The sequence below is a fragment of the Panthera onca genome, chromosome F2 (genome assembly GCF_046562875.1).
Source record: "Panthera onca isolate mPanOnc1 chromosome F2, mPanOnc1 haplotype 2, whole genome shotgun sequence".
Lineage (NCBI taxonomy): Eukaryota > Metazoa > Chordata > Mammalia > Carnivora > Felidae > Panthera > Panthera onca.
In genome coordinates, this window is record NC_138356.1 from 72,346,672 (window position 1) to 72,359,241 (window position 12,570).

General features: G+C 43.7%; 1 protein-coding gene across 5 annotated transcripts in view; it reads right to left on the reverse strand.

Annotated features, from left to right (window-relative positions):
- ASAP1 (ArfGAP with SH3 domain, ankyrin repeat and PH domain 1) overlaps positions 1-12,570 on the reverse strand; it is a 346,739-nt gene that overhangs the window by 157,859 nt on the left and 176,310 nt on the right. The window lies entirely within an intron of this gene.

Here is a 12,570-nt window from a genome sequence, read left to right on the forward strand (position 1 = left end):
TCCCGGCTGTGTGACCGTGCTCGGGTTAGTCATCCTCGAACACTCATGCCTTCCTCACACGACACCTGGCACAGACAGGTGTTTCCTTCTTCTCTTCCTTTCCTTCCCCGTCCACAGGTTCCTGTATTTGCTTGTTCTCGCCTCCACTGTCCCCTATGCTGATGACGATGATGATGAAAATATCATGAACGTGTTTTATATACAACATCTTACTTAGTCCTCACAGTAACCTTCAAGGGGGCTTCCGTTGCCCATACTTTACAGACGAGGAGACTGAAGCTCAGAATGGCCCTAGATCCCGCAGCCAGTCAGGGACATCGCCAGGATTCAAAGCTGGGCCTTCCGGAACCCTAAAGCCTGTTCTCCTAAGCACTGCGCTCTCCCACCTTCCAACCTGACACAGTGGAGTCCACGGGACGGAGGGGCCCTTAAAAAAAACCAGCCAGGGATTCGGTCACCGGACGGCGAGGCAACTTCAAAACCCGTCTCCTTCCCACCCCAGGATTCTCTGTGAAGGAGCCGAAGAGGAGCTGACGGCCGTGCTGTGCTTGAAAACCCACACAAAGTAGCTCTTTAAGGAGGGGCCGGGGGACAAAAGGTGAAGTGGGGGTAAGTCAGCCTGCAGCCCGCTGGGGCCGTGCCCCCCGAGCAGGTCAGGCCTGCGCTGCCCACCGACCATGTCGTGTCGGTCCACCCGCTGAGTGCTGTGCTTGGCGCTGTGGGCGCCGGTCAAAACCGCAGCGCGGCTGTGGAAGCCACGGAGCTTCAGGCACGTCCCGGAAGGGGCCTCTGCAGGCTTCGCCAAGCAGGACCTACACGCCCGACGGCGGGCATCGTCTTCACGAAAACGGGTTGTTGGCATGAGTACTGCGCACACGATTAGTGTTAGGAACTCACAACACCATACAGAGATGCACAGGCTTGTGAAGGAAAGCCTCCAGGGGCATTTGGGTGCATCAGTGACTGACTGAAAAACACCAGTGGGAGTGACTGGTAGGAAAGTCCTTGAAAGGGAAGAACTGGAGGACTCATCTATCCTTGGGGTCAGCAAAGAAAACAGGAGCTGATTTTGAAAAGAGGGACAGCTTCCCTCCCTGGCATTTCTAATCTGGCGGTGGCCCACAGAAAGGTCACTCGGGTGCTTAAGCCACGCTGAGGACCGTGACGGGGGTGAACGGGAACACCCGCACACTGGGTTTATCCATCCACGGCTGCCTACCCCTCCTACGTGTCAAGGTCCATACTAGATATGGGGCTACCTGGCACAGACAAAACCATTCTCTTCTTTAACGTGGACGACAGGAAACAGCAGAGCGCACAGCAGCATTTCTGAAAAGACACGTCTGGGGTTTAGGAGCAGCAGTGAGACCAGGCGGCCAAAGCCACGTGGAGGCTAAAGGGATGGACGGGGGCCAGACCACGCAGGAAGGAAAATCCACGTATGGACTTTGGTTTTTATTCTCAAAGCAATGGTTAAAGGCAGAGCCACTGGGGTTTTAGAACAACAAGGTCGTGACCTTCACAAAAATCAGTCTGGCTGTACTGGAAATGGAACGTAAAGAAGCAAGGCTGGAAAGGGAAGAGCCAACAGGCTGGGTATTTCGCTAATGTAAATTCTGGCCTTTCTGTCGTGACTCAATCCACTTCCTACTCTAGGACTACACCCCAGACTTAAGGCCAGAAATGCCAGAAATGCTTCCTCCTCCCCATTCCACAGTTGCTCAGTACACCTCAATGGATGGCATCATGATGCCAGACTCAAGGTCACATCCCTCTGGCCCAACTCTCTGTGACCAGCAGGCATCCCACCAGTTCTACCTCTGTGACAGGTCTTAAACCCATCCCGAAGCCTCCTGACTTACCATGGGATGTGATCATGCCCCAGTCAGATCCCTTAACAGTCTCCGAGCGATCCCACCCTCACCCACCACTCTGATGCCAGAGAAGCCTTTCTAAAATACAAATCTGATGGCGTCACCTTCACTTTAAGACCTAGAATAAAGGGCCACCCCAGCACAAAACCCGTTCCCGCCTCCCCCCACACTACTGTTGCAGGCTCTGTTTGTCTTTGGACCACTCACTTTATAATTCCTAACACTCCAAATTAATGATGCTCAAATATACCGAGGCCCTTTTGGGTCTGACTCTGGAGATGCCAATCCAGTGGCTACAATTCTCTCCTTTCTCAATAATACTTCTGTCCTTTGCCTTTTCTTCTTAACAATCTTGCAAACTCACACTCAACCTGAAGATTGGGTTTTACCATCTCTTCTGTGAACCTCTACCCACTTCCTGCTGAGAATCTCTTCAGCCCCTAGTGCCATGAGAGCACTTATCACAAGGACTTTTTTTCTTACATTTCTATTGCCAACAAATGGTAGCTGTTAATCTTTTAAGATACTACATATGTATTCATTTTCATTCCCCTGTTGTAGGCCAGCTTCCAGTCCCCAGCCCTGGGTTGCATGTGCCCACGAGACCTACAGGCTCCTCATGGGCAGACAGAACCCCGTGTAGGACCCTGGTCACCTGACATGTAAATCTGACTCTGTCCCTCAGGCCGTTCAGGTTCTCAGCTTCCTCATGAGTTAAATCTAGAAAACTGGTCCATATGTATCTCTTAGGGCTCTAATTCTCTGAAAATCAAACATTTTCAAGTCCTAGGGACATTACTATTCTCTCTCAGCATGCTAAATTTTCAGTGAAAGACGGTTTTATTTTTTTAAAGTAACACAACTGGCATCAACAGTGAATGGTTTTAGGGGATTTAAGATTTCTATGTAATTAAAAGATAAATCACAGCTTTGGTCTCAGATTCTAATTCTAGCCACTTCTGAGTCCTTTTTTTGCATATCCCTTGTCCTCCAAAAAAAATGTTATGAAAAGCACATCCTGAATTTTGTATTCAAAGACTCTATCAATTACATAAAATAAGCATTACTAATGCCTTTTTACAGATTTAAGTCAGAGCAAGTGTCCAGGGCCAAAGATACTAGTAAATGGCAAAATCAGGCTTTTTACTCTGTAAGGTCTAACTCTAAATATGATCTGTGTCTTTCTGCAGAGGAGATCAAGACACTCCAGTTTACACATTTGCCTCAGGAAAAAAATGAGCAGGTGAAAAACAACCAAGTGAATTACAGTGGCATCTCCCACGCTGTGGTCTGTAGGAAACTGTTTCTAGAGAGATGGTAGAAAGGATTTTTGGGAGAAAATAATTTGCTACAGACCTGGAAAATACTAAATGCTAACTATCTCTTTTTTGGAGATACCCAATGCACAACAGAATATCAAAGCCTGGGATATTTTTTAAAAACTTGTTTCTCAATTAAAATAACTTAATAATTAAAACCAGAATACTTTTTTTTTTTTTTTTTTTTTGCACACTTATAGGAACAATGTGTGTTGGGACATCAATATAGGAAACTCTATTAAAAAAAATCTAACAAAGTTAAGCCTCAAAAAAGATACACTGTGTATCAGTTGAAGAGGTCTGATAATTTTCCAATACAGACAACAGACACTATCAGGGAGAAGAAAAATGACTGCAATCAATTTTTAACAAAACCAAGATGAACTAAGAGGGAAAACTAATTACAACAACAAAAAAGGGAACAAAGTTGACATCTGTAGTATGTAATTAGTGTGTGGAATTCTTCTTCTGCTGTAGAAAGCTAGCAGAATAGGAAGACAAAAGACAACACGAGAAATTGAAAATAGTTAAATGTACGCAAATAATTTCAAGCACACTAATGATTTTTAAATTGGAAGTGAAACAATATAGAAGTGTCCCTTTATCCTTATACAGTAATAGTAAGTAGAGAAGGTGATAAAAATAACCAATGAAGAGGCTTCAGAGAGATGGCCACAGTTGATCTCAAGGGCAAACTGTAGGGGCACCGGGGTGGCTCCTTCCGTTAAGCGTCTGACTCTTGATTTCCGCGCGGGTCATGGTCTCGTGGTTCGTGAGAAAACACGTGACCAGGTTTTACGGTATAAAAGGCTAGAAATAACCGGTATCTGACAACAGGGAAACGGCAAAGAAAGACATGACACAAACTGGAGGGCTTGTTGTGTGGGCACTAAAACATATTAATTGGCAACAATTAAAAGGATAAAAGACTGCCACTTACTGAGCATCTAATATGAACCGCGTGCAAATACTATGCAGTACCACACTACATAGAATGTAAAATTACGTGGATTATAAAGTTAGGAATTTTCTAGAAATGCAAAGTGTAGAGAAGTACACAGAGGTGTTTAAAAGCCGTGGCTACCCCAGTACTGTTACTCTTTGGAGGGTTTTTTTCTTGTAAAATAATTTCCTAATACAGTATTATAAGGCTGACTTAGTATTAAAATTTTTAAAGTCTTTTTAAAAATTTTTTTTTAATGTTCATTAATTTTTGTGACAGAGAGAGAGCACGAGTGGGGAAAGGGCAGAGAGAGGGAGACACAGAATCCGAAGCAGGCTCCAGGCTTTGAGCTGTCAGCACAGCCTGACGTGGGGGCTCGAACCCACGAGCCGGGAGACCATGACCTGAGCCGAAGCTGGAGGCTCAACAGACTGAGCCACCCAGGCGTCCCATGTTTTAAAGTCTTTTAACAGTGTCTCAGAATACATTAAATGTCTCCTTTTTCCTCGGCAATTGCAAAAGACCCGGTAAAATGTTAAGTCTCATAGAAAATGAGGGAGAAACAGTACATACTCTCAGTAATTTCCATGTTGCCTTGCAAACTGTACATTTAAAAAATTAGTAGAATATTGTGTTTCCAGAGCTCCTGTCTGGGGCCCAAAAGAAAACTGTAATCACAGCGATTACCTTGTGAACCTCTAATTTCTGCTGCAGCTCTGAAGTTCGGAGTAGCACACCCACCCACAAGCGCCATGCTTTCATCTTGAAGCAATTTCAGCTCCACTCTTGGGAAAATAATAATTATAGGTACAACAAGGTATTTAAAGACCAAAAAATAGTCATGCAAACACCCTTTCCATGTTATAACATAATGAGAGTCCCTTAAAAGAACTGAAACCTAGACCGGAAAGGGCGTTTCCCGAGTCCCATCTTTTCAGGATTCTTAGAATTTATCAGGATCCTACCTGAGAACAGAACACGCGTTTTTGTTGGCGAACAGATTAGGGACCACTGAGCTAGTTAGAGACTTTTAACCTCCTACCAGTCCCGAGGTGCTGCAGTGCCCTACTCAACTGTATGTCTGGGTCCTGACCTGGTGATTCAAAATATGCTGCTGGTGGCTTGTGGTCTTTTACGCTGAGCCACATAGTTTTATCTAAAATGCAGTCATGCAACAACTGACTAGATGCTGGAATTTAAACATGATGCTTAAGAGCACTGAATGTGGAGCCAGACTGCCTGGGGTCAAATCCCAGCTCCACTATGAACTACGTGCCCTAGGCGTGTTCCTTAACCCAGCTGTGCCTCAGTTTCCTCACCAGTAACGCATCTGACAGAGTCAAGCGGATTAAGTGAGAAGATCTATGTAAACTAAGTGCTCAGAGCGGTGCTTGGCACAGAGGAAGCCCTCAACCAACGTTAGCTAGAATTTGCAGACACTGCTCTGATTTTTTTCTAAGGTTCCCACGAGACATATAATTAGCAAGGACAATTTTTACATGGCTGGGGGTGCTACTGGCAAAGGAAAAGAAAAGGGAGACGCAGATCTAAACCCTTCCACTCAGACGAGCTCTTTGGATCAGTGATCTCCCCAGAATGCACACAACGTATTCCACTGTGGTGCGGGAAGACAAATATTAGAACTTCTGTTTGCATTGTTTTCTGCCATATAATTATACAGGATGAGCACAGAAGAGTATGTATCATGTGTGTGTATGGATGTATATGCACGTGGAATGCAGGGAGAAAAAGGTTTCACAATGGAGATGCCCGAAACCACTGCTCTGTTAATGAACACTAGATGTTGATTCTTTTAAGAACTGCCATGTGGGAAATGTGGAGCAAGACTTGACCAAAATGCAGCTCGGGTGCTGTTTGCTGTCCGTATACAGAGAAGACGGTTCCAGTGTCCGGTGTATAAAAGGACACTACCAAAGACGCCAACGGGTGTTTCTTAAGGAGCAGCAACCAACCTAATGATGTTCACTTAGAACAGGGGGCATCAGATGGCATGAATGTTGTTCCAAAATAAAACAATACCTTTTACTTTCTTCACTTTTACTACTTTGCATCTGAGTCCCCCAGCTGCCCAAATATTATCACAATCTTTCCTTTCTGAGGAAACGAAGGCTCAGAGAGGCTAGGTGACTCTTTCTAAGCCCACCCAGGGAATAAAATGTTGTTTTAAAACTCAAGCCTCCCAAATCAAAATTTAATTTTAAAAAATTATCCTGTTCACAGGTGTTCCATGACCTTAGGGAGATTAAATTGCTAAAAGCAAATAAAAATAGGTATTTCTCCCAAGTCTGCTGTTTCCTGCCACGAGGCACGTAGGACACACTTTACTGGCAACAAAACACCTCGGAAAATTTTGGTTTTCTTTTTGGACATAATACTGAACGAATGAGAAATAAACATTTTAAATTTCACATAACTCCACAACTCGAAAACACGATCTTTTTTCCTGACTTCCCATCCTTGCTCACGTACAACTCTATGTAACACGAATCAGTGTTTTGCATGCAGTTTGCATTCTACTTTTCCCACTTAATATTTATGCCCCAAACCCTCGTGGTTATTTTTTCTGCATGGGCCGAGCTGTTACCACTACAACAGCCTTCCATCGGTCTTGATAGGTATGTCATTTGTCCCCTGAACACTCCCTGTTGCTGAAAGTTAATAGCCAGTTCTTTCACTTTCGTATTTCTTTTTAAGACTTACTTGTCAGCATGGTTGTCAAACAGTGAAGTTTCTTTTGATAAGGACAATTTTAAGTTGTGTGTTTAAACATGATTCTGAAGTACCAGCAGGCACTAATGATCATCTTTTACTGTATTAATAATGCTCGTGCCACCAAGTCACAACACTGACGAAAGGTCTGAAGTTTCTGACTTCTAAAAAGCTGCCGCATACCAGGGAGTCACAGAGATCTAACTAATAATCCTCTTGCAAATTACAGTTGAGTGCCATTCAGGATAGTGGCTAAAGGGAGCAATGGCTAATGTGGAATGCCCCACCCCCACAACACCCCTCACCCCCCCCCCCCCCCGTAGCTGGTCCTCAACAGTGCACCCTTTTATTTTTTTTTTTTTAATTTTTTTTTTTAACGTTTTATTTATTTTTGAGACAGAGAGAGACAGAGCATGAACAGGGGAGGGGCAGAGAGAGAGGGAGACACAGAATCAGAAGCAGGCTCCAGGCTCTGAGCCATCAGTCCAGAGCCCGACGCGGGGCTCGAACTCACGGACCGCGAGATCGTGACCTGAGCTGAAGTCGGATGCTTAACCGACTGAGCCACCCAGGCGCCCCAACAGTGCACCCTTTTAAATAAAGCTCCCTCGGGAAGCCAATTCAGACAGAATGTCATCAGCAGAGGAACGCTCACAGACCAGGACCCACTGATTACGTATTACTTGAGGAAAGCAGGGACGAGGTACTAGACTTTGCTCTGAGGCAGAAATGATTGAAAGATTATGTTCCGCTGGGTGTTGTTTTCATAAAGGTAAATCTTCCTGTTGACAAGAGTCGAAGTAGTTTGCTACAAGTCAAACCTTTGAAATTAAATCCTATTTCTTCAAAGATGCACATTAACATTTCAGAGAGGCTTTCCTCAGTTGGTGTCACGTTATGTAGTTATTTTATCAGAATGAGTCCTTTTGTAATGTAAATGATCACGCTCCTGCATTCAGACTTGGGTATACCAAACTTACTTGAAATGGGGATGCATCTACAGAGTATTTGGGGGAAAAAACCCAATCTCCACTCTTAATTCACTGGTTTGACAAAGATCCAGTGGGAACAATCTCCCAGAGCGAGAAATACAGAGACAACCCCTGACCTCGGGGAGCGTGATGAATTACCTCAATCACATTTATTAGGTAGCTAAATACAAAATGTTTTTAAGCACGAATGCGTTCCTGTAATGTGATATTTGGGATAAGATTGCTAAGGCAAAATTTGTATTCACCTAGAAGCGAAGCATGTAGTAAATTTCAGAAAATATGTAAGAAAAAATAGAACTTGAAAGCAAAAGTGATAAAGAGAATTCAGTCTTCTTTGATAAATACAAACAAAAGCTTTTATTAAATGACATTTTGTGTAAGGACATTACAGTACAGCTGTACTGTAAAGGAAGGGGCAAGTTTCCTGTGAATGACTTGTTAAAAAGTGGTTTCCGTCTCAAGTATCAGAATTAGAAAATGGAGCTGCAGTACTAAGGGCTCTAAGAAAGCATCCCAGCTCACGATCGATGGTTTTATAAACTCTGTTTTCCAAAAATCCGTGCTGGTTTCTCAGTAAAACAATATGTTTAGTGGGCACTTCTTGGAAAGCCTGGGTGAGCCCAGTGCAGGAACTATGATGGACACCCTCACAGGAAGCTTTTTTCCCCTTTTAAATACATTCTGGCTGCCCGTAGTGCCACTTAGCACATTGTCGAGTGACAGCTTGCAATCTAGTTACCTCAGAGATCCCCAAATGACCCCACTTCTCAAAAGTGAACAGACAGCTTTCCCCTTCTCCAATGACAAGGCCCGCCACCAGGAACAGACTAGCGGCTCAAACTCCCTCCCGGTCAAACTGTGTAGAGTCTGGCTAACAGGTCACACGACATGACTCTGGAGTCCATGGGCTTTCGTTTCACAGGCAGAAGTGGGGTAGAGTACAGGGTGGTTTCAGGGCTTTCACATATTTAGAATAACCTTAAGTTTGAGGACTCTTAACTTGATCAGTACTTTCCAGCAACGTGAGCCCAACTGTGAGACAAAAGGGATCTGGAGTCAGTAAGTTTGGGAAATGCTCCACACTCTGCATCCTTTGAAGAGTCAGAGATTTAATACATTAAAATACCACGAGACTCCTGTTGAAGAAAAAAAATTTTTTTAATTTCAACTTTGCTTAACAAAGTATTTCCCAAACTTACTTGGCCTCAAAAGCGTACTTCCCATCTCCATCCTTTTTTAGAAGTGCCGACTAACGTCTCAGAACTTGTTCTCCACACAATACACTTTGGGTAACACAGACTTGGACCATAATATTCCAGAAAATCTGTTATAATTTAGAGCAGAGAAAGCAAATGGGTGGCTCAGAGTCTAAATTCAACTTGCATGGGTTTATTTTCTATGGCTTGCATAATGATCTTTTGTAAATTCTGAATTAGCTTCCAAACATTTAAAACTTGGGAGATTTAAAATAAAAATTCAGGGGGCGCCTGGGTGGCTCAGTTAAAGCATCGAACTTCAGCTCAGGTCATGATCTCATGGCTTGTGAGTTCGAGCGCCCATTGGGCTCTGTGCTGACAGCTCAGAGCCTGGAGCCTCCTTCGGATTCTGTGTCTCCCTTTCTCTCCGCCCCTTCCCCATACATTCTCTCTCTCTCAAAAACAAATAAACATTAAAAAAATTTTTAAATAAAAATTAAGAAGTTCAACTTTCCCTATAAAATGCCTTAGGCTGAGTGAACTCCTTTCCCAGGAACGACGACAGCAGGGCCCAAGAAGGAGGTGCCAGTCTAGGTGCTCTGCTAGGTCCGTGCCAGTCACTTGCGCCTGGCCCCAGTGCCACAGGGTCTCCTGTGATGGAAGTGGTTAGGGCATGCTTAGGAGCTTGCAGAAAAAGTCAGTGTGGATCTGCCCAACCCCTTCAAGTCTGTCTCCTCCATGAAGCGCCTGCCTGGGTGGTGTATAAGGGACAGTCCCTGTTTACTCTAGGCCCTGGCATAACTAACAGAGCCACCCCACTCTGTTTGGATAAATTATATGGTCACTCCAGCAGTGAAGACTTCCCAGCCCTCCCTGATACTCCCATCCTCCACCCTCAGGTCTCAGGGAAGTATTTCTGCACTTGGGTATGCCCTCTATTACTTTCCAACGGTTTCATGTGAGTGTTGGAGAAACACGGCAGATACCAGAGCCCAGAGGACCTAGGTCTGACTTCGAGTTCTACCTCTGAATTGCTCTGCGAGTACAGGGAAGTCCCTAGATCCTTCTCAGATTCGGGACCTTCATCCTGCTGTGTCACAGATCTAATGGGAAGGGTCAGAAATACAGCAAGTGCCTGGGACACAGCAGGTATTCAATACATAGGACTCTTAGTTCTGAGAACGTAACTCCATGAAGTTATGGCCATGTGTCTCATAATTCTTACACTCCAAATGCAATGGCTTTGGGTTCTCCTGGTAGATACACAATATATGATTGTTGACCGATTTTTTGATTTCTTCTTGAAAAAACCCTAGGAAATGTCCTTGTCTCAATTCTCATGTTTCTTTATGTTTTCCAATTTTGGGGTAAGCGGTAAGGGAGCATTTTCTCTATCTGTCCCATCAGTTTCAAAAATAAATACCAGAAGGGAATCTGTATATTTACTTATGGAATTTTTTTTAATGTTTTAAATGCTAGGGGTAAGAAGGAAAAAGAAATTCTCCCCACACAGTATGGTTCACAAAATTCATGACCTGTGTGATTTAAGAAATAACAATCTGCCTGTAATTCAGAGGAATTAAGTGATGACTCATTCCCTGACAGGCGCTGATTTTTTTCCTCTGTGTCTTGGGATTACTAAATATCAGAGCACTCTCCCTTGGGATTTTCCCCAAGGTCTTTATTTGTTCCCAACAAGCTTCAGGCATTCTATTTTCCACTTCTTTTAAATGCGTCCCCTTTCATTTCAGCTAATAACCGAAGTAATTTCTCACGAGTTACTGCTATGGAAAGAAAACCTCAAAGTGGATGCTTACATGCTTCAAATTCACTTTAAACCCTTGCCAGACCTCCTTTGAGAGGCTCCACCGAGTGGCCCTGGATGCAGGGCCTGTCCTGCAGTCTGATTTTCCTCTCAAGTCTAAAGCTGATATTGAAGGACTAGATGGACAAAACGAAACGAAAGACAGTGGGGCTCTGGTCCAACAAGTGCCTTTTATGGGTTGGGTTAGGACTGTAGCAAATTTTCAAGCGAAATTATCATAAATTAGGAATGCTGTTCTTAAAATCAAACCTAATGAGCCATAATTATCTTGTCATGTGCACTCGCTCACAGGCTATGCCGCCATCACCTCGCATGACCTCCATGCATGTCAATTTTTTAAAATGGACAGGAAAGCGGAAGGGGCTGTAGGAAGCACTTGCATTTCTACAATGTCTTCATTTGAGACAGAGATCCTAGAAGGTCGGATTAGAAACAAATAAGAATTCCAAGACAAGCAAACCGTATAGATTTGGCTAACTCTTATGTGAGAATTAAGAAATAGTGAGACTTTCAAATTAACTCCATTTATCTATTAGGCCCTTGACTGTCCCAAAGATTATAAAAAATACCTAAGTGCTTCCTTTGTCTTCAAAATGTTTTTGGAATAATGGACAGAGAATACACCACAATTCCTTTTTATTTTTCCTTTTGGAAGGAAGAAAAAAGGCCAACCAACGCTGTTTATTATGCGTTGTCCAGTTAGCGAATAAAAAAAAAAAAAGACCCAAGAATTCATTATTTTCTTCCCATTCAGTAGACATTCCTAATGTTTCTTGTTATTTCTGGGACAATAGAAGGTCTGTAAGGTCTTTATAAGTGTAAAGACCACTTGGTTAAACAAGTAAAATTGGACACAGCGTACACATTGTGTTAACACAGACTCTTCCTGCCAAATCACAGACCGTCTCTGATTATTCGAAAGGGTCGTCCATCTTGCCAGGCCACGAGAGTATGAGCTTTGTGTGACCAGGTGTTGAGTCTTCTACTTCTCACGCGTCCAGTGCAATTCAGCTAATCTCTCTGCCAACGATGCTTCTGCCGCTTTGCCCTACTTCTAATGGCCAAAAGTTCCTATTTCACTTGACTGCAGAGCTGGGAAAACCTCGGAGATTTCATATTCTAGCTGTCATACTATATTTTAAAACAAAACAAAAAATGGAAATCCTGAGGGGTTAAGTGACTTGCCTAAGTTCATCCAGGACAGTTGAACACCAGGACCAAACCCATGTGTGTCTCTTACTCCCACTGCTTTTCTCTTAATCAAGATTCAACTGGAGTTCCAGAAGGGCCCCAGATGGTACTTACGATCCTTGTCTGGAAGCCCAGTGGATGTGAAAGATGCTGGGATGACCCCATGTATGTATGAAACATGGGCCAATTAGGCCTCTATGGGGACCCGCGGGGTCTCTATGTGCTGAACCACCCACTGCCCCCAACCAATGTACTGCATTATGAACAGAGGTATGCCAGAGGCATACAGAGCCACAGGGTGAACATGAGCCTCTTTCCAAGGCACTGGAGATTTGTGGAGGGAAACAGCTTCACATTAAAACAAACGTAAACTACATTTTGGTACATAAAGCCAAATCTGCTTTTACCCCTTCAAGATAAAATGCTTTCAGGAAAATTCAAGGCCTCTTAGGGTCTCCCTCTCCTCAAGGAAAGTCATGCAGAAATATAAACCACACTGA